Raw genomic sequence first — 22,761 nt, forward strand, 5'->3', positions numbered from 1 at the left:
GCCACATGTGCTCAGGCCTCAGTTTTCCCATGAAACTTTCTCTAACTCAGCTGCCTCCTTTCCACTGCTCTCAAGCCCTTTCCAGAGTTACAAGGGCGTTAGCTAGCACCAACTTTTTCGCCTGTGTGTACTTCTACTTTCTACCCATTGTGTAAACCCCTCAGGACCAGGAGCCATTCTTTTGCATCCTTTACATGGCAAGGGTAGCGCTTTATTTCTCAACAGCCAGCGCATAAAAGGAACAGAAAGAACAAAAAAGGAAATGGATTCACCAAAGACAGTGAATTACACTTCAATGTAGTATTTTACAGATTTAAGAAATTGACCAGCTGAGGTAGCTCACACCTGTAATCCCAGCATTTTGGGAGGCCGAGGCAGGTGGATCACTAGAGGTCAGAAGTTCGAAACCAGCCTAGCCAACATGGCAATACCCTGTCTCTACTAAAAATGCAAAAATTAGTTAAGCATGGTGGCACCCAACTGTAATCCCAGCTACTTGGGAGGCTGAGAAACGAGAATTGCTTGAACCCGGGTGGGGGGTTGAGGAGTGTGGGAAGGGTTAGAGGTTACAGTGAGCCGAGATCGCACCACTGCACTCCAGCCTGGGCAACAGAGTGAGACTCTGACTCAAAAAAAAAAAAAAAGAAAGAAAGAAATTGATCCTACGTCTTAGATCAATCACCCAGTCACTTAATCTGTGACATTACAAGATACTTTCTCAAATGTGAATAAATGCATCTATTATTCATGCCTTAAAGTAACAGGAAAGAGGAAGATGGGCCTCCCTCATGGTAGATTACAATTAAATGTTTCTTAGACAGTTTGGTGCACATTTAGTTGCCAGAGCAAGGGCTGGTGGAGAAGAAAGCCAAGTGCAACATGGGTGTTACTCAGTGCCAGGTAAAGCAAGTCACACGCCATCTAGATTCTGCTCCAACTGATAAAACCAAAACACTGGTGGCACTTCTCTCTGCAGACATCTGGGTTAGTCCTAAATAGGAAGTCCTAAAAAGAGTCACTCTGAGAAGGCAGGAAGTGAGAGGGCAGATGAGGCAGTCAAGCACACATTAAGGCAAATCATGGCTTTCCTAAAGAGGATCCCAACCTGGGCTTCAGGCAGTCTTTGAACCAGCACCAGTGCACCAGGCCAAGGGGAGGAAGGTATCCTCTTTGGGAAGACTGGTAGGAGCTTGGAAGGTCCGGTGGCTTCCAGAAACTGGATTTCCCAGTGACCACTGCTCAGTCCAACAGCCAGTGACATCAGCTCCACTGTGGGAAGTAGAAAACCAGCGAAGGTCCAACTAGCCAGGTCCCTGAAGCATGAATGGCCCTTCCAGAACACACACCTTTCCCCTGTCACCTCCTCTCCCTGACCCTGAAGAGCTTCGGGCACACCACCAACTGACCATCTAGATCCACAGTGACCTGCAAATCAGAGCGGGGAGGGTATTTGCCTAGCTTGGCAGGGAGGGGCGAGGTCCACCGCTGCCACCAGTCACCAGCTGGTCCCACCAGCACCTACCCAGCACCAGCGGTGGACGGTGAGCGGCGTCTGGGCCCAGAGCTGGGTGCCATCAGCAGTGAGAGGACCCCTGCGCTCGCGGGGTGCCCACCTTACCCCGCGGGGAGGGGTCAGGCCTAGGGACCACGGCCCGCTTCGCTGATTTTCACCTCCCCAGGGTCTCCCAGGGGCCTCTGGTGTCCGTCCCGGATCTTGCGCGAACTCGCGGGGGCAAGGGGAGAAACGCGGGCACCCGCGCCCCTAGAAGCCAAATGTATGCAAACAGCATTCCGGAATTCGTTGGGGTTTTTTTGTTTGTTTTGGTTTTGTTTCTGAACCCCGGGGGGATATTTCTGGAAATCTCAACCTGAGTCACTAGAGCGAATCGCGCCGTTTTCTAAAAAGCCCAGGGGCCGTCCTCTCCCCGTAGGGGGTCGCGGCCGGCCGCGAGGGGCGCTTGTTCGGGTGGGGGCCGGACGACCCCGCCACACGCGATCGGGCCACTCCGGGGCGCAGGAAATGAACCCAGCCGGAGACGCGGCCGGGACCAGGGCTGGGAGGCCGGACCCCGCCCCGGCCCGGCCCGGCCCCTACGCCCTCCGCTGTGCCTCGATGCCCGCAACCCGCCCGGCGCCCCCCGGCCTCCCGAGAGCCCCCAGCCAAGGGCGCGGTGCCCGGGGCGCCCAGCAGGTGCTGGCGCCACGGGCCCTCCGCTGGCCCCCGCTGGCCCCCGAGCCCCGGCGTCCCCGCGCCGCACTCACCGCCGCCCGCGCCGCCTGTCGAGCCGGGAGGTCTGAGCTGGCCGCGCGGGCGCCCCGGGAAAAGGAGCGGGCGGCGGGGACGGGGGCGGGGGCTGGACCCGCCGGGGCGGAGCGCGGCCGGCTCGGGCTTCCGGCTTCTCCCGCCCCCGCGGCCCGCACCTGGGCCCCAGACTAGACCACCGCCCGTTCCCCGCCTCACTCCGATCGCCCCCAGGCGCCACCCCACACCCCGCTCCCTCGCCACCCCAGAGCCCCCCAGGCTTACCCCTGAGACGCCTCGCGCGGACCTGGTGTCTCCCCGACTCTCCGATCCTGCCCCTGCCTCCAGGTCCCAGCACCCCCCACGCCGCCCCCGACCGCCTGACCCTCCCTCCGGATTTGCCGCTCGCAGCTCTCCCCACTTCCCTCTCTCCCCCCGCCGCTCCAGCACTTCCAGGCGGCGGGACCACCAACCTCGACCCCGGACCCGCGCTGGAGCGCTCCCGGCCCTCTGGAGGACGGCCCTTCTCTTCCTGTAACTCTACAGACGCGTCCGGACTGACCAAGACACTCTCTGTGCCTTCGGGCAAGTTACCCACCCTCTCTGAGCTCGGCTTCTCGTCTGCAAAATGGGCACAATAGCAGTCCTGTCTCCTAAGACCGACTGGGAGTTAACTGGGAAGATGGGGGTAAAGTTTTTAGCACAGGATAGGTATTAGGTAAGGCTTATCAGCTGCCTCTCCGCTTTGTGCCCCCAGGGTGGCCCGTGCCCCCAGGTAGGCCTTTCTCAGCCATCACTGAAAGAAAGCTCTGGAAATCAGTAGCTCCTGTTTCCACATCTGCCCCTAAATGGGTGCCGTCTGCCCGTCTGCTTGGAGCCCCATCGGTCGGCTGCAGTGATCACAGCAGCAGCCTGGATCCAGCAGGCTCTCTGGGAAATCATTAGAGGGAATTAAGAAACGTGCCTGGCTTTGAGAGTACACAGAGCCAGGAGATGGGCAGAACCCTGATGTGGCCATCCACAGACAAACGCCATTTAGACAGGGAGCTTCCGAGCCCCATGTTGGCAAAGACCTGAATCTTAGAACCCTCCGGTGCCCAAATCCCATGCCTTTACCTAAGGTCCTAAAGATAGGGAGGCCCAGATAGGGGGTATGGCTTGTCCCGGGTCCCTCAGCAAAGTGTCCCCAGCCCCAAGTTCTTGCCACCTTGTGCCATGTCCACTGACAGGCCACCCTCGGCTGTGAATGAGTTACCTCCCTCCCTCCCTCCCTCCCTCCCTCCCTCCCTTCCTTCCTTCCTTCCTTCCTTCCTTCCTTCCTTCCTTCCTTCCTTCCTTCCTTCTTTCCTCCCTCCCTCCCTCCCTTCCTTCTTTCTTTCTTTCTTCCCTCCCTCCCTCCCTCCCTCCCTTCCTTCCTTCCTTCCTTCCTGTAAAAGCAGTGGTGAGCCTGAGTTTTCTTCCATCCTTTACTGAATACTACTACATCTTCATTTGTTTTTCTTTCCCCAACTGCTGAGCAGCAACAGGAGCCAACTTTGTGTTTTTATGCATCCTAAACACTTACCACGGCTGTGAGCTTGCAATTATTTATGGGCAGAGCTATAAGACTGTAACTCTTTTCTTTGATCCCCAAAAAACCACAGAGATTGAATTTCCAACCCAAGGCTTCCAACCAGGGGATAAAAGTAAACTGGGCCACATGAGCATGTCGACAGACAGAAAAAGCATTTGAAGAAATCCAATAATGCTTTCATGATTAAAAAAAAAAAAATACTCAAACTAGAAATAGACGGGAACTTCCTCAACCTTAGGGCTTCTGTGAAAATCCCACAGCTAATGACACACTTAATCGTAAAAGACTGGATGTTTTCCCCCTAAGAACAGGAACAAGCCAAAGTACCCACTCTGGCCACTTCTGTCCAACATTATCCTGGTGGTTCTGGCCATTGCCATTAGGCAAGAAAAATAAAAGCATCCAGATTGAAAAGGATAAAGTAAAGCTCTCTCTACTCACAGATGATATCATCCTGTATGTAAAAACACTAAAGAATGTACAAAATACCTATTAGAGCTAATAAACCAGTTCAGCAAGGTTGTGGGATTTAAGATCAACATACGAAAATCAGTCGCTTTTTTTTTTTTTTTTTTGAGACAGGGTCTCTGTCACCCAGGCTGAAGTACAGTGGCTCGATCACAGCTCACTTCAGCCTTGAGCTCCTGAGCTCAGGTGATCCTCCCACCTCAGCCTCCTCAGTAGCTGGGACTACAGGCCTATGCCACTGTGCTCAGCTAATTTTTTTGTAGTTTTTTGTAGAGACAGGGTTTTGCTATGTTGCCCACACTGGTCTCAAACTCCTGGGCTCAAGCCGTCCACCTGCCTGGGCCTCCCAAAGTGCTGGGATTACAGGTGTGAGGCACCGTGCCCAGTCAGTTGCATTTCTGTATACTAGTAATGAGCAATCCAAAAATGAAATTAAGAAAATGATTCCGGCCGGGCGCGGTGGCTCAAGCCTGTAATCCCAGCACTTTAGGAGGCTGAGACGGGCGGATCACGAGGTCAGGAGATCGAGACCATCCTGGCTAACCCGGTGAAACCCTGTCTCTACTAAAAAATACAAAAAAACTAGCCGGGCGAGGTGGCCGTCGCCTGTAGTCCCAGCTACTGGGGAGGCTGAGGCAGGAGAATGGCGTTAACCTGGGAGACGGAGCTTGCAGTGAGCCAAGATCCGGCCACTGCACTCCAGCCTGGGCAACAGAGCCAGACTCCGTCTCAAAAAAAAAAAAAAAAAAAAAAAAAAAAAAAAAAAAAAAGAAAATGATTCCATTTACAATAGCCTCAAAAGGATAGAAGCTGGGTATGGTGGCACACACCTATAGTCCCAGCTACTCAAGAGGCTGAGGCGGAAGGATCCCCTTGAGCATGAGAGTTTGAATCCAGCCTGAGTAACATAGCAAGACCCCATCTCTAAAAAAAAAAAAAAAGAGAGACAGAGAGAAGACAATGTAATACTTAGGAAAATGTTTAACTAAGGAAGTTTGGCCGGGCGCGGTGGCTCAAGCCTGTAATCCCAGCACTTTGGGAGGCCGAGACGGGCGGATCACGAGGTCAGGAGATCAAGACCATCCTCGCTAATACGGTGAAACCCCCGTCTCTACTAAAAAATACAAAAAACTAGCCGGGCGACGAGGCGGGCGCCTGTAGTCCCAGCTACTCGGGAGGCTGAGGCAGGAGAATGGCGTAAACCCGGGAGGCGGAGCTTGCAGTGAGCTGAGATCCGGCCACTGCACTCCAGCCTGGGTAGCAGAGAAAGACTCTGTCTCAAAAAAAAAAAAAAAAAAAAAACTAAGGAAGTTCAAGATCTATACACTGAAAACTATAAAACATTGCTGAAAGAAATTAAAGAAAAACTAAATAAATGGAAAGACATTCATGGACCAGAAGATTTAATATTGTTAAAGTGGTATATCAGTCAGAAATCTTTCAAAGAAAGAGAGAGGAGATATATACATATACAGATGGTACCAGACTTAATGATGGTTCAATTATGATTTTTTGACTTTATGATGGTGATACACATTCAGAAGAAACTGTACTTCAAGTACCCTTACAAGCATTCTGTTACTAACTTTTAGTATAGTACTCAGTAAATTACATGAGATATTCAATACTTTTTGATAAACCAGGCTTTGTGTTAGATGTTATTGCCCAACTGTAGGCTATGTAAGTTGTTCTGAGTACATTCAAGGTAGGTAGGCTAAACTTTGGTGTTCAGTAGGTTAGGTATATTAAATGCTTTTTTTGTGGCTTTTTTTGTTTGTTTGTTTTTTGTTTTAAGACACAGTTTCACGTTGTTGCCCAGCCCAGAGTGCAGTGGCTCACTGCAACCTCCGCCTCCTGGGTTCAAGCGATTCTCATGCCTCAGCCTCCCGAATAGCTGGGATTACAGGCGTGCACCACTATGCCCAACTAATTCTTGTATTTTTAGTAGAGACGGAGTTTCACCATGTTGGCCAGCCTGGTCTCAAACTCCTGGCCTCCAGTGACCCACCCGCCTTGACCTCCCAAAATGCTGGGATTACAGGCATGAACCACCATTCCCAGTCTAAATGCGTTTTCAACTTACAGTATTCTAAACCTACAATGGGATTTATCAAGACATACACTTGTCGTAAATTGAGGAGAATCTATCTATCTGTAGAGAGTGAGAGACAGAGGCAGAGATACAGAGAGAGATTTCAAGGAATTGGCTTACACAATTGTGGGGGCTGGCAAGATCAAAATCTGTAGGGCAGGCTGGCAGGCTGGGAACTCTTGTCAGGAACTAAAGCTTCACCCATTGGTGGGAGTGCTTTTTTTTTTCTTTTTTTTTTTGAGACGGAGTCTCAGTCTGTCGCCCGGGCTGGAGTGCAGTGGCCGGATCTCAGCTCACTGCAAGGTCCGCCTCCCGGGTTCACGCCATTCTCCTGCCTCAGCCTCCCGAGTAGCTGGGACTACAGGCGCCCGCCACCTCACCCGGCTAGATTTTTGTATTTTTTAGTAGAGACGGGGTTTCACCGTGTTAGCCAGGATGGTCTCAATCTCCTGACCTCGTGATCCGCCCGTCTCGGCCTCCCAAAGTGCTGGGATTACAGGCTTGAGCCACCGCGCCCGGCCTTTTTTTTCTTTTAGACAGGGTCTCATTCTGTCATCCAGGCTGAAATGCAGTGGCAGTATTATAGCTCGCTCTTGCCTTGACCTCCTGAGCTCAAGTGATCCTCCCACCTCAGCCTTCCAAGTGGCTGAGACCACAGGCATACACCACCACTCCTGGCTAATTTTCTTTTTTTTTTTTTTCCTTTAGAGATGAAGTCTCACTGTGTCTCCCAGGTGGTCTTGAACTCCTGGGCTCAAGTGATTCTCCCACCTCGGCCTCCCAAGGCGCTGGGGTTACAGGCATGAGGCACCCTGCCTGGCCACAATTTTGCTATTAATGCCTTTCAACTGATTGAATTAGGATCATCTGGATTTCCAAGGATGGTCTCCTTTACTTCAAGTCAACTGAAATTAACCACATCTGAAAAATACTTTTACAGCAACTTCTAGATTGGTGTTTAATTGAATAACTGGGTACTATAGACTAGCTAAGTTGATGTGTAAAAGTAATGATCACAAATGGCAATACTTCCCAAAGTGATGTACAGGTCCAGCGTAATCTCTGTTTTTGTTGCTGTTGTTTTTGAGATGGAGTCTCGTTCTGTCGCCCAGGCTGGAGTGCAGTGGTACGATATTGGCTCACTGCAACCTCTGCCTCCTGGGTTCAAGCGATTTTCCTGCCTCAGCCTCTCAAGTAGCTGGGACTACAGGCATGTACCACCAAACCTGGCTAATTTTTGTATTTTTAATAGAGACAGAGTTTCATCATGTTGGCCAGGCTGGTCTCGAACTCCGGGACTCAAGTGATCTGCCAGCCTTGGCCTCCCAAAGTGCTGGGATTTCAAGTGTGAGCCACTGTGCCTGGCCCGGGTCCAATGTAATCTCTATCAAAATTCCAGCCGGCTTTTTTGGCAAAAATAAACAAGAGGATCCTAAAATTAATATGGAATTGCAAGGGATTTCAAATAGCCAAAACAATCTTGAAAAAGAAAAAAGTTGGAGGACCCACTGTTTCTGTTTGTTTACAGTTTGTTTTTGAGACAGAGTCTTACTCTGTTACCCATTCTGTGGTGTAGTAGTGCCATCATAGCTCACTGCAGCCTCAAACTCCTGGGCTCAAGCAATCCCACTCACCTCAGCCTCCAGAGTAGCTGGGACTACAGGAGCACACCACCATGGCTAACTTTTAAATTTTTTGTATAGATGTGGTCTCACTATGTTGCCCAGGCTGGTGTTAAACTCCTGGACTCAAGTGATCCTCCCACCTCCACCTCTCAAAGTGCTGGGATTACAGGCATGAACCACTGCACCTGGCCCACACGTTCTGATTTTAAAACTTACTACAAAGCTACAGTAATCAAAGTATGTGGTTCTGGCATAAGAATAGACATATAAATCAATAAAATAAAATTGAGAGTCTACATATAAACTATACATCTATGGTCAATGAGTGCCAAAACCATTCAATGGAGAAAGAGTCTTTTTTTTTTTTTTGAGACAGAGTCTCACTCCATCACCCAGGTTGGAGTGCAGTAGTGTGATCTTGGCTCACTGCAACATTCACTTCCCAAGTTCAAGCAGTTCTCCTGCCTCAGCCTCCCATGTAGCTGGAATTACAGGCATGCACCACCACAGGCTGGTGTCAAACTCCTGACCTCAAGCAATCTGTCCACCTTGGCCTCCAAAAGTGCTGAGATTACAGGCATGAGCCACTATGCCCAGCCAAGAATCTTTTTGACAAGTCGTGCTGGGACAACTGGATATCCACATGCAAAAGAATGAAGTTAGAATCCCTACCTCACATCATATACAAAGGTTGAATCATTCAACTCTTAGAAGGAAACAACAGCATAAATATTCATGACCTTGGATCTGACAATGGTTTTATAAATGTGAAAACAAATGCACAAGCAATAAAATAAAAAATAAATAAACTGGACTTCATCAGAATGGAAAACTTTTGTGCGCCCAAGGACACTATCAGGAGAGTAAAAAGACAACCCACAGAAGAGGAGAAAATGTTTGCAAATCGTATATCTGATAAGGGTCTAGCATCCAGATTATATAAAGAACTTTTACAACTCAGCAATAAAAAAGCAACAAACAACCTAGTCTAAAAATTGGCACTGGGGCCGGGTACGGTGGCTCACGACTATACTCCCAGTACTTTTGGAGGCTGAGGCAGGCAGCTCACCAGAGGTCAGGAGTTCGAGATCAGCCTGACCAACACAGTGAAACCCCATCTCTACTAAAAATACAAAAATTAGCCAGGCATGGTGGCGGGCACCTGTGGTCCCACCTACTTGGGAGGTGAGGTGGGAGGATCACCTGAACCTGGGAAGTCAACACTGCAGTGAGCAGAGATCATGTCATTACACTCCAGCCTGGATGACAGAGCCAGACCCTGTCTCGAAAAAAAAAAAAAAAAGGGTAAAGGACTTGAATGGACCTTTCCCTAAAGAAAATATACAAATGGCCAAGAAGCACATGAAAAGATGTTCAACACCACTAGTCAGCAAGGAAATACAAATCAAAACCACAATGAGATACCTCTTTATACTCATTATGATAGCTACAAACAAAAGTTTTGACTGAGCACGGTGGCTCATGCCTATAATCCCAACACTTTGGGAGACTGAGGTTGGCAGATCACTTGAGGTCAGGAGTTTGAGACCATCCTGGCCAATATGGTGAAACTCCATCTCTACTAAAAATAAAAAAATTAGGCCGGGCGTGGTAGCTCACGCCTGTAATCCCAGCACTTTGGGAGGCCAAGGCAGATGGATCACGAGGTCAGGAGATCGAGACCATCCTGGCTAACATGGTGAAACCCCGTCTCTACTAAAAATACAAAAAATTAGCCAGGTGTGGTGGCGGGCGCCTGTAGTCCCAGCTACCCAGGAGGCTGAGGCAGGAGAACGGCGTGAACCCGGGAGGCGGATCTTGCAGTGAGCCGAGATCGCACCACTGCACTCTAACCTGGGCGAAAGAGCAAACTCTGTCTCAAAATAAATAAATAAATAAATAAATAAATAAAAATACAAAAATTAGCCAGGCATGGTGGCAGATGTCTGTAACCCCAACTACTCTGGAGGCTGAGGCAAGAGAATTGCTTGAACCCAGGAGGCAGATGTTGCAGTGAGCCGAGATTGCGCCACTGCACTCCAGCATGGGAGACGAGCAAAACTCTGTCTCAAAAAAAAAAAAGTTAATGGAAAATAAATATTGGGAAGGATGTGAAGAAATTGAAACCCTGATACATTGCTGGTGGGAACATAAAATGCTATAGCTACTGTTCCACCCCAAGGTGTATCCACAAAAGAACTGAAAACAAGTACTCAAGTGAAAACTTGTATAAGAATGTTCATAGCAGCACTATTCCCACTAGTCAAAAGGTAGGGATAACTCAAATGGCCATCAGTGAATGAATGGATAGACAAAATGTAATCTATCTCTACCACGAGTATTGGCCATAAAAGAATTGAGTGATTTGACCATAAAAAGGAACAATGCACTGATGCTTTCCACAACACAGAGGGACCTCAAACACATTTTGTAAAATGAAACCAGACGCCAAAAGCCACATATTGTATGATTCCATTTATATGAAATGTCCAGAATAGGCAAATCCGTAGAGAGAGAAAGTGGATCCGCGCTGAAAGAATTGGGGGGTGACTGCCCAAGAGTATGAGGTTTCTTTTTAGGGTGATAACAATGTTCTGGGCTGGGTGCAGTGGTCCATGCCTGTAATTCCAGCACTTTGGGAGGCCAAGGCAGGTGGGTTCCTTGAGGTCAGGAGTTTGAGACCAGCCTGGGTAACATGGCAAACCCTGTCTCTACAAAAAAAAAAAAAAAAAGTACAAAAATTAGCCAGGCATGGTGGCACACAGCTGTAGTCCCAGCTACTTGGGAGGCTGAGGTGGGAGGATCACTTGAACCTGGGAGGCAGAGGTTGCAGTGAGCCGAGATGGTGCCACTGCACTTCAGCCTGGGTGACAGAGTGAGACCCTGTCTCAAAAAAAAAAAAAAAAAACACACTTACAGAACTTGATATTGGTGGTGATTGCAAAACACTACATGCCACTGAATAGTACAGTTTAAAATATTTAAAATGTTAAACTTTGTTACGAGAAGTGTATTTCAATTTTTTTAAACATAAACCAGGCATCTATGCAGGCACAGCAGGAGGAGGCCAGGCAGGCTATGGTTTTGTAGGACATCTGTCAATACCCCAGGAGTCACATGGACCAGAAAGGAAGATGCTTTTCCTCTGGGTATACTCTGAAACTTCAGACAGGAAGTGGCCAGAGGAGGAAAAACTGGTTCCCTAAAAGAACACAGACTATGATCCCATTTATTTTGTTAAAAAGAAAAAGAAATACACACATACACCTGGAGGAAAAGTTTTCCAAGGAAAAAGAATGCTATAGAGGCCGGGTGTGGTGGTTCACACCTGTCATCCCAGCACTTCAGGAGGCTGAGGCAGGTGGATCACTTGAGGCCAGGAGTTTGAGACCAGTGTGGCCAGGATAGCAAAACCCTGTCTCTACTAAAGATACAAAAATTAGCTGGGCATGGTGGCTCGCACCTGTAATCCCAGCTACTTGTGAGGCTGATGCAGGAGGATCATTTGAACCCGGGAGGTGGAGGCTGTAGTGAGCCAAGATCATGTCACTGCCCTCCAGCCCGGTCAACAGAGCGAGAATCCATCTCAAAAAAATTTAAAAAGAATAAAGCTATAAATAGTTGTCCCTGAGTGATGTCATTAGGGAATTTTTCGTCCTTTTGCTACTCTCCATTTTCTAATGTTTCAAGAACAAATGCAAGGTGCTTACTGAAAAAAACTAATTTCCAAAAAAGGAAGCCAGTTGCCAGTAAATAGCCCCCACTGACTGGTCTGCATTACCCATTAACAACGAATTCCGGTCACTCATAATTCCGTAACACCTTTCCATTTCCAAAACATGTTTCCCACATACATCACACGCTTTATCCTCAAAAAAGGTCCATGCAGCCGGGATTCTTCCAGCTGAGTTATGCAGATGGGGAAACTGAGACCAGGAGGACAGGAGGCTTGCCTGAGGTTGCACCCCCAACCCCAATCCTGGCTCAGTGGCCTGGCCCTGACCCTGGCCAAACCCTTTGTTTCTGCTGCTACCAAGATGGAGCTGAAACGGGGTGAGCTCATGGGCAGAAGGAGGCTTCAGGGAGTGTTACCGGATCCAGCACATAACTATACAGGATGCCCAGTTAATCTGAATTGCAGAGAAGTAGCACAAGCCTGCTTGTCATTTGTATAAGTATGTCCCAAATGCTGCAGGTTTGTAATTTGTCCCTAATACTGCGCAAGACATACTTACACCAAACAATCATTTGCTATTTCTTTGGAATTCAAATGTAACTAGGCATCCTGGGTTCCATCTGGCAGTGCTCCCTGTGAGATCTGCCTCTGGCCAGGACAGGACATCCGAGTCAGCAGGCGGCCCAGCTCCACGTCCAAGGGCAGTCCCTGGTCACCGTCTGTGGGTGGTGGCACCTGCAGCCAGTGGCCCAGGTAGAGGCCCAGGTGAGCTTCCCAAGCCCTGTGATTAATGGGTGAACCCTTCCTCTTGGGGCATGGGAGACCATCCCAGAACAGGCTGGGTAACATGGCAGAAGATGAAGAAGGCCTCCATCTTCACCAGGCCAGGAGAAGCAGCCCAGCTGGATGGCAGGTGGGGCCTTTCCCGCCTGCCCAGAGTGAGGCCCCGGTTATCTGCTTCAGGGCAGGGGGCCTGTAAACCGCAGGAAGAGCGTCTTCTCAGGACGGGAGGCCTGATCCACTTAATAATGACACACAGGTGTCCTCTTGGCCACAGGGATTGTGCTGCGTGACTGTGGTTCTATTTCACAAAACATATCCAGGTCACAGCAACTGGCATCTGGTGCAGAATGAAACCCAATGGAGGAGGAGGAGGGGTAGGAGGACGAGGTAGAGAGAGGTAAGGGCGGGGAAGGGGAGGAGGAAAGGAGGAGAAGGGGGAGTAATGGGAGGATGAAGAGGGAAGGAGGCAGAGGGGAGGAGGAGGGGAAGAGGAGGAAGGGGAGGAGGGAGGAAAGGAGGAAGGGGAGAGGAGGAGAGAGAGGAGGGGAAAAGGAGGACGGGGAGAGGGAGGATGGGGAAAGAGAGAGGGAGGAGGGTAGAGGGAAGGAGCAGGGGGAGAGGGAGGAGTGGAGAGGGGAAGAGGGAGGAGGGGGGAGAGTGAGGGTGAAGGAGAAGGGGAGGAGGAGGGAGAGTAGGAGGGGGAGGGGGACAGGAGAGGGGAAGGGAGAGGAGGAAAGAGGAGGGGGAGGAGGAGGAGTTGGTGGGGAGGAGGAAGATAGTGATGAGAACACAAGCTGAGTACCCACTGGGTGCTGGGCCCTGGGATGTAAAAACACTTTTACATCTACCGTCTCTTTTTCTCCTTACAATAATCCAGCTGTTTTACAGAGTAGGCAACTGAAGCCCAGACAGGTAAAGTAACATGCCTCGAATCACACAGCAAGAATGTGACTAGGGGTGCAATTTGTGCCAGGTCTGGCTGATTCCTGAAGTTGTCAGGCAGTTTTCTCACCCTCTCAGGTGATGTGTCCTGGGAACCAGGCACCATTTCAGGAGCTAGAACTGGGGTAACAAGATGGGGGCCCCAATTCCCCCTGGAGTTTACATTCTGGTTAGGAGCAGGGCAGGACAAATGCATAATAAACAAGTACCCTGTGACCTTGGGGTCATCTACTGGCACTTTCTCTTCCTTGTAGCCTCCAGGAAACACACGTCTTCATAACACTGAAGAATTTCATTATTTGAGCTCCATTCCACAACCCAGTGGGGGTGTGGGGAGGGGCTGGGCAATGGAGCGCGGGTGGAGCATGAGTCATAGAATTATAGTCACCTAACAAACACAGTCACAGTCACATAGGCCACCGGACTCCGCTCTCCCAGCAACCCTATGAGGGAAATATTATCATCTCCGCTTTACAGACTTAGCAATAGAGGCCCAGAGAGGTCAGGCAGCTTGTCAAAGGTCACACAACCAGCACATGGCAGCAGTAGGATTTGAACCCAAGCTGTCTGGCTCTACGTCCACGCTCGGTCCCTATGCTGTGGAGAGCTTCTAGAGCTTGGAGCTTTCTAGGTGGCCCAGATCTGTGACTTGCCGGCCACAGAACCTAAGAGCCTTCCCTTCCAAAACAGTGTCCTACAGAGCCCAACTCAAAACAGAAACAAGCACTTAAGGTGAGGCAAGTCCCTGCCCTCCGCAGTCTGAAGGAGAGCCGTCTGCCCGTTTTCCCCGCTCCAGCCCCGTCGTTTTATAGCTGAGGCCCAGAAAGGGGCTGGGGATCTAAAGGCCCCATAGCCAGGCTGGAAAGGGGACAAAACCCAGCATGCTTTTTTGCTTTCTTTGCTCTTGGTAGAGACAGGGTCTTGTGTAGTCACCCAGGCTGGAGTGCAGTGGCTCTATCATAGCTCCCTGCAGCCTTTGCCTCCTGGGCACAGCAATCCTCCCGCCTCAGCCACCTGAGTAGCTGGGACTACAGGCATGCGCCACCATGCCAGGCTGATTTTTTATTTTTTATAGAGATGGGTTTCCCAGACTAATCTTAAACTTAATCCTAGGTTCAAGTGATCCTCCTGCCTCAGCCTCCCAAGGTGCTGGAATTACAGGCATGAACCTCTGTGCCCGGCCAAAACCCCAGCACTCTTGGGTCTCCATGCAGGTTCCTCCCCTTTCTTGGGGCACCCACTGAAGCCCCGCTGTCTCTCCAGGGGCTGAGCCTTTTTTTGCCCTAGACAACACCAAGCCAAGATGCCACTCTCCTACTCGGCTTGCAAAAGGACTTCCTTGTCAGAGTTTTCTCCCAGATGCACCATGGTTGGGCTGTTTCTGTGTTTCCTGATATTTGAACCTCCATGTCAGTGTTTGTCCATCATCTGAGGCGCCTGGCACGAGCTATGGTGGCTCAAGGCGGATTTCTCTTCCTGAGGCCAGAAGGGGAAACTCAGGTAGGAAGCCATGCCTGTGGGTACTGGGAAGCCACAGGTTGCTCAACCTCCCGAGGAGGTAACCAGGGCTTACAGTGCAGCCAGGCCCCCTTTGGTTTTAGGAAATCGTGAGAGAAGCGGTGATGATGATGGCATGGTTTTGAAAGTTCCCTCTGGTCTCTTTCGCAGTGGCCACAGGACCTGAGCCAGCCCCTCCCTTCCAGAACCTCTGTTTTAGTTCTCTCAGCTGCCCTACCCCCTCCCCATGGTCATGAAGCCTCCTGAGAACTCCACAGCCCTGTGTTACCCTAAGCCTTGTCTCTTCTCTGCCCCTCACCTCCAAAACACCCTCCACTCTGCTCACTCCACTCCAGCCACACTGACCTCCTCCCAGCTGTTTCAGCACCATCCTGCCTCAGGGCCTTTGCATGGCCGCTCCTCCTGCCTGGACTGCAGGCATCCCAGGTGTCTATGTGGCCTGCTCCTTCCTTCAAACCTGTGCTCAAACACCACGGACCACTCTATCTGAGGTTATACTCCCCTCCCTGACCCTCGTGAAACACCCCCACCCTGTCACCTTTTTCTGTTGCACTACCATCTCCTTTTTAATTTTTAAATTTTTTATATTTAGAGACAGGTCTCACTCTGTCTCCCAGGCTGGAGTGCAGTGGCGTGATCATATAACTCACTGCAGCCTCAAACTGCTAGGCTCAAGCAATCCTCCCACCTCGGCCTCCTGAGTAGTTGGCACTACAGGCGCCAGCCACCATGCCTGGCTCGTTTTTGTATTTTTTATTTTTGTAGAGATGGGGTCTCTCTGTGTTACCCAGGCTGGTCTGGAACTCCTGGCCTGAAGCACTGGGATTACACATGCCAGCCACTGCACTCGGCCACATTTACCACCTCCTAAATAACTACATCATGGTTGTTATTCCACATCTATCTCCCCAGCTAGAAGGTCCCTGCTGGGAGGCTAAAGCTTGTGTGTTAGTCACTGCTGTGTCCCAGATGCCTGGCATAGGCCTGAAAGAGTGGCAGGAGGCAGCCAAATGCCTAGGCAGATGAGGTGGGTCCCCGGTGAAACCCCCCCTCCAAGCGGGAGACAGTTTAAAACCCAAAAGCCAAGTTAGAAGTTAAATCCTCGGACTGGATTGGGAACTTGTCTTCCCATTTGGCGTGCTTTCCTCTAATTGGCCCCCACCCTTCACCTATTTGACATATACCTACCCTTTCCTAATTGGTTTTCTACACTGTCATGCCCACCTTTGAATGGTGTCTTCACTTTAACCTTTTTGACATACTCACACACCAGTCAGTCCACACTCCCCATTCTGAGTCCATAAGAGACCCCAGACCCAGCCACAGGGGGAGAACTTTCCCGCCTTCAGGTAGGGGGACCAACCCTGTGTCCCCTCTCCGCTGAAAGCAGTTTTTATCACTCAATAAAATTATTCTCCACCCTCCTCCTCCAATGTCCCTCATATCCTCATTCTTCTTGGGCGTGGTACAAGAGCTCGGGAACCGCCAAACGTGGATATAAGCTATAACACAAGCAAGCCGGGGCATGCCAGTGTGACTGAGTGAGGCCTGGGCAGGGTGTCGCCTACTGGGGGTCCCTGGTTTGTAAAGTGACTGAGAAGAAAAATCCTGCATCACCGGCACATGAATAAGTGAATAAAGAGAGGGCAATATGGACAGGAATGGAATGGGGAGAATCCTGATTGTCCATCCCCCCACCCTCACTCCCCCTTTTGCACCTGCCTCCAAACACAGGTGGCCCTCCAGACCGCATCCTGGGAATGTCACTCAGAGGCCTCAATGTCTGGAGGATTTCCACAAATCAGACAAATAAAACCACCTCCCCTCCCCACCTCCCCACCCTTCTGAGACAGAGGTCATTCCCCCACCCACCCCACTGGCCTCCCTCTTCCATCCTGAACACCTTCTTGGGGCCACCGCAGTTCGACCCCGAAATGTAGAGGAAACATTTGGGAAGTGCCTGAGGGAAGGGGGGCTCTCCAATTTTCTTCTCTCTCTTGGCCACACAGAGCCAGGGTAAGGTTAGCTACTTGACCCAACCTCTTTCTGAAACAAGAATATCCTCTTTCTAAAACCACAGTATTTTCTTAAAAATTGTGACTGGTTCCTACATGCAAACATAGTAGGAGACGCTTTTGTTTATTTATTAACTTTTTTGAGACAGGGTCTCGCTCTGTCACTCAGGCTGGAGTACAGTGGTGTGATCATAGCTCACTGCAGCCTCCACTTCCCAGATTCAATCAATCCTCCCCTGCCTCAGTCTCCCCAGCAGCTGGGACTACAGGCACCCGGCTAATTTTTGTATTTTTTGTAGAGATGGGGTTTTACCATGTTGCCCAGACTGGTCTCAAATTCCTGGGCTGAAGTGATCCACCTGCCTAGGCCTCCCACGTTGTTGGGATTACGGACGTGAGCCACCCTGCCTGGCTGGTGCTTGCTTTGTATTCCAGAAATTCCATGCTGGGAATCTACCACATGGATGTTCTTGTTCCTGTGCCTGGATGGAATGTCCCACACGACCTCAACGGTGACAGCCCCAGCGTGGAAACAATGCAAATGACTTAAGGCGTTGAACACATACCTCCAGAAAAGCCACTCAATAAGGTACCTCTGCCCACTGGGGCTGGTTGCAGTGTCTCACGCCTGTCATCTCAGAACTTTGGGAGGCCGAGGCGTACGGATTGCCTGAGCTCAGGAGTTTGAGACCAGCCAACATAGTGAAACCCTGTCTCTACTAAAAATACAAAAAATTAGCTGGGTATGGTGACGCATACCTGCAGTCCCAGCTACTCAGGAGGCTGAGTCAAGAAGTGCTTGAGCCCAGGAGGCGGAGGTTACAGTGAGCTGAGATCGCACCACTGCACTCCAGCCTGGGTGATAGAGTGAGACCCTGTCTCAAAAATATATAAATAAATAAATAAATAAATAAAAATAAAAAATAATATATTCTGTCACTGTTAAGGAGGAAGGAAGAGCCCTACGCAGGCTGTTATGGAAATGTTATGGAAAGCAGGCTGCTAAATTCTTCAATGTGAGATCCAAGCTGTAGGACAGGGAGTGGTGAACAGCTGGCCTCGTGTGTCACTATCTACAGTAGTTGTCTGTCTGCAGGTCACATCTGCAGTGGGGCATGAAATCATTTGATTGGTTTATGACCAGCCACCTTTCTTTGTAAATAAAATGTAATTGAATGGAACGGAATAGCCTACACAACTCCAGATAGGCACTCCATATAGTTGAGTCACACTTGCGTTTTATTTATATACGAGTGCCCATGTGTACCAGGTTGTAAGATCTATTGTTCACTGTGGCTTGTTGCAAAAAACAAAAAAACAAACAAACAAAAAAAAATTGCAAAGCCTTAAAATGGAAACTCTCTAAAAGAAAGGACACAGATGGGATGCAGTGACTGACTAATGCCTATAATCTCAGAGCTTTGAGAGGCCGAGGTGGGAGGATTGCTTGAGGCCAGGAGTCCCAGACCAGCCTGGGCAAACCAGCGAGACCCCATCTCTACAAAACAATAATAAAAAATCAGCAGGGTATGGTTGATGCCTGTAGTCCCAAGCTACTCGGGAGGCTGAGGTGAGAGGATCCCTTGAACCCAGGAGTCCGAGGCTGCAGTGAGCTATGATCACACCATCGCACTCCAGCCTGGGCGATCTAGAAAACAAAACAGAACACATTTTAAAACAAAAGGAAGAACACAAACAGTAAAGGGTGCCTCCCTCTGAAGAGGAGGAGGGGGTTGCCAGGAGCGTTATTTTATACAATTCTGTACTACTTGTGTGTTTCTTTTTCAACAATCAGCATGTATTGCTTTTGCAATAAAATAAAGACCTTTAACAATCTTTTAGAAAAAATAAACTTCCCTGCCTCCATCCCCAGGATGGGGGCGGTACTGTTTGAGCTGTCAGCAGGCTTTTGAGGTGAAAAAAACCAAATCCCTGCCCCAGGGGCTCTGCCCCTCAAGGGGTTTCAAGGGCCTCCCTGGTTGTCTTCCACGCTTCCTTCTCTTCCCCTCCAGAAATCCAGGGGAACATCCAAAAAGGAAACACGCCTTGAGATGTCAGTCTTCATTTTCCAAAATGGAACAGGCGCTCCAGTTTTAGCCTGGGAATGGCTGGAAACGCCCTGGGGGACACAGCTGCCTGGCAGGGTTTCCTAGCAGACAGAGCAATGTGGCAGTATCAGAAATGGTTCAGAAAATCCGCAGCCGCCATCCCAACCCAGCCATCTCAGCAGGCACGCAATTGTGCTTCCAGCTTAGCTGACAAAGAGCTCTCAGAACTCCTTCTTACAAATGCAGATTTAAGAATCCACTAGAGGCTGGGTGTGGTGACTCATCCCTGTAACTCCAGCACTTTGGGAGGCTGAGGCAGAAGGATTTCTTGAACCCAGGAGTTTGAGACCAGCTTCGGCAACATAGTGAGAACCTGGAGGGGTAGGTGGTGATGTGAATTTTCAGTTCTGTGTGTTTATTGTTCTAAATCAGTCAAACCCATTCGTGCCTGCTCGAAAATGTGGAATATGCTTGGTGGATTTTAGCTTGGAAATACATTCACTGAAGGGAAAGAAATTCCTGAGAGTTGACCTCTCATGAGCCCCTGTGAACCAAGTATTTCATATATCATTAGTTCATTTAATCCTCATTATGACCCAATTAATTGCATAGTTCTGTATCATAAATATTGTTTATATAGCAAAGGGAATTTGCTCATATAGTTGGAAAGTCCATGGTAAGGACTTCAGGCATGGCTGGATCCAGGAGCACAAATGCCTTCATCAAGAATCTCTCTCTCGGCCAGGTGTGATGGCTCACGCTTGTAATCCCAGCACTTTGGGAGGCCAAGGCAGAAGGATTGCTTGAGCCCAGGAGTTCAAGACCAGTCTGGGCAACACAGCAAGACTCTGTCTCTCTTCAAAAAAAAAAAAAAAAAAAGAATCTACTAGGTGGTGGCCACAGTTGTGTCAACCGGATGGTTCCCTATTATACAATGTCACTGCAATAGATATTGCTGGGCACATGGCTTTTCTTTATTTTTTTGGGGGGGGGTTATTTCCTTTGGGCAAATTCCCAGAAGTGTGATTACTGACGAGAAAAGTGTGGACATTTCCAGGCCCCTGAAACACTGCGTCAAACTACTTCCTGAAAAGGTTGGGACCCACCCACGCCTGTTCAAGGAACTGCCTGCTCAATGTGATGAAGCCACTGCCACCTCGGTCATCTTTGGATGTGAAACATGTGTTCTCCTGTGTCGGGAAGTTGGAGCAATGCAGGAAAGAATGGAACTTCCTTTCCTACTCCAGGAATCAGCCAGGACCACCGTTGGACGTGGGACACTCGAATGGATCCGTCACCCATGTACAGGCCCTCGGGGCTCCTGGGAACAAGAGCGTGTCCTCTCTCTCTCTCTCTCTTTCTCAATCTCCACTGTGCAAACAGGGAGGTCAAACTCTCAGCATCCCCCCAGCCAGCTCTCAGCACCCCCACAACCAGCTCTCAGCATCCCCACAGCCAGCTCTGGATGGAGGATGGGCTGAATTACACACTGTGGACTTCACCAGTAGGACTGTGACAGGTGGCTGTGTCCCTGCGAGAAATGTGTCCCCTAGAATTCAATGGGGGAGACGCCACGCAGGTCTGGCTCTGTCTTCAGAGACCCCCATGAGGCCTGGGGTTCCTCCCACGCGGGATCCTGTGCACCTCCTGGAGGACTGGGAAGAGGGAAGAGAGTGCAGCCAGTACTGCCCTGGGCTCTCTTCACAGTGTGGGGGACCCCTTCCCAGCCCCTTGTCTCTCTCTACAGCACAGAGCCGCACAGGTTGGAGACTCCTATGCAGGGGCCGCAAAGAAGGAAGGGAAGAAAAGGAGAAAAAAGGGAGGGAAACAGAGAAAGGAAAAGAAAATGAATTGAGATGGGACAAGGGGTGAGAAGAGGGGAGGAAGTGAGAAAAAGAAAGCAGCAGCCAGCCGGGCATGGAGGCCAAGGCAGGAGGATTGCTAGAGGCCAAGAGTTCGAGGCTACAGAGAGAGCTATGATTGCACCACGGAACTCCAGCCTGGGCGACAGAGTGAAACCCTGTCTCTAAGACAAAGAGAAGCAAGAGAGTTACCGTGAGAGCCCTGAGAGCTTCCCACACTACAGACGTCATTCTCACAACCACACCCCGAGGCAGGTTGCCCTGTTCTCACTGGAAACTCATCAATAGCTGCCTCTGCAGTATCAAGACCAACCTCTCCCATAGCCTGCGCACAGCCTGGTCTCCTGGGAGACCAGGTCCCCATTCTTCCTTCAAAGTATTGCACACACAGGATTTGTGATTATTGATTTAGTTGAGGGATCCTTTTTTGTTAAACGTATTGTGGGCTATTGCTGTCATACACAGAGTAGGCATGATAGTCTGATGAGGCTGACCTCTACACCCTACTCACCATCTGGTCTATCCGATGCCATCTGTCCCACGTGGCTCCCTCTGCTCCTGGATTTTTTTTTTATTCTTACTTTTTAATTTTTTGAGACAAGGTCTGGCTGTATCACCCAAGGGGGAGTGCAGTGGCATGATCTTGGCTTACTGCAACCTCCACCTCCTAGATTCAAGCCATCTGCCCACCTCAGCCTCCCAAGTAGCTGGGACTACAGGTATGCATCACCATGCCCAGCTAATTTTTGTATATTTGTAGAGATGAGATTTTGCCATGTTGCCCAGGCTGGTCTCAAACTCCTGATCACAAGTGATCCACCTGCCTTGGCCTCCCAAAGAGCTGGGATTACAGGCGTGAGCCACCTTGCCCGGCCAAAAAAGTTCCTGAAGGAAATTGAAAGTACACACATGAAAAAAAAAAAAAAGAAAGAAAGTACACATGTGAAGAAGAAAGTGAAACAGGCTTACTGCTGATTTTAATTTTATATGTACTGGAAAACCAAAGAATTTCTGCAACTTGCTTTCTTGCAATTTTTGCTTTATTGTGGTGGTCTGGAACCAAAACCATAATATCTCTGAGGTATGCCTGCAACCACAAAACTACAACATGCCCAGGCTGGAGTGCAGTGGCGCGATCTCAGCTCACTACAACCTCCACCTCCCGGGTTCAGTCGAATCTCCTGCCTCAGCCTCCCGAGTAGCTGGGACTACACGCACCCGCTACCATGACCAGCTGATTTTTTTGTTTTTTATATTTTTAGTAGAGATGGGGTTTCGCCGTGTTGACCAGACTGGTTTCAAACTCCTGACCTCAGGTGATCCACCTGCCTCAGCCTCCCAGAGTGCTGGGATTACAAGTGTGAGCCACTGCGCCTGGCCTACTTCACTATTCCTGTCCTATAGTATGGATGAGGAAACTGAGTTCAGAGAGGTTTCAGGAATGGCCCAAGGTCACACCACCATTTGGGAGTAAATTCACATCCTCACCCCAGCCGGTTTGACTCCAGAGCCCCGGCTTCCATTGCTGTTCTGAACTGCCTGCAGTGTGAACCATACTTTCTCTTCTGAAGTTGGGAAAGTAAACCCCCACACTCAGGACAGGTGCCCGATGTATAGCCGCCTTGCCAAGCTGGCCTCAGCCTTGCATCACAGGCCTAGATCAGAGGATGTAATGTGATACTCACTATCATGTTCCCTGCAGAGCTGTGTTGACAACAGTGCTGTCTGCTCCAGCACATTACCTTGGCCCCTGTATAAGGGCCTGTAGGAGAAAACTCCTTCACACCTAAGAAGGCTGGACTTCCCTTAAGCTCTTAATTTATTTTCAACTTCGGGTCAGTGAGAATCTTGAAATTAATTTTTTCTCTTTTTGCTCTGGCCACTAGGAAGCTCAGAGCCAAACGTATGACCCACTTC

The 22,761-nt window shown here is 49.7% G+C and overlaps 1 protein-coding gene across 8 annotated transcripts in view; it reads right to left on the bottom strand.

The window, feature by feature from the left end:
- LITAF (lipopolysaccharide induced TNF factor) overlaps nucleotides 1-22,761 on the bottom strand; it is an 80,774-nt gene that overhangs the window by 34,494 nt on the left and 23,519 nt on the right. The window contains exon 1 of one of the 8 annotated variants that reach the window (XM_030925155.1): nucleotides 3,359-3,378. The exons of 1 other annotated variant lie outside the window; for it this stretch is intronic. The gene's annotated coding sequence lies outside the window, so the exon portion shown is untranslated. Of the gene's footprint in view, nucleotides 1-1,105; nucleotides 1,247-1,346; nucleotides 1,367-1,522; nucleotides 1,780-2,262; nucleotides 2,381-2,527; nucleotides 2,661-2,715; nucleotides 2,847-3,358; nucleotides 3,379-22,761 lie in introns of those variants that run through there. 6 more of the 8 variants (XM_030925152.1, XM_030925151.1, XM_030925149.1 and 3 more) reach the window with 6 other exon arrangements.

Source organism: Rhinopithecus roxellana, chromosome 20 (genome assembly GCF_007565055.1).
Source record: "Rhinopithecus roxellana isolate Shanxi Qingling chromosome 20, ASM756505v1, whole genome shotgun sequence".
In the NCBI taxonomy this organism is placed as follows: domain Eukaryota; kingdom Metazoa; phylum Chordata; class Mammalia; order Primates; family Cercopithecidae; genus Rhinopithecus; species Rhinopithecus roxellana.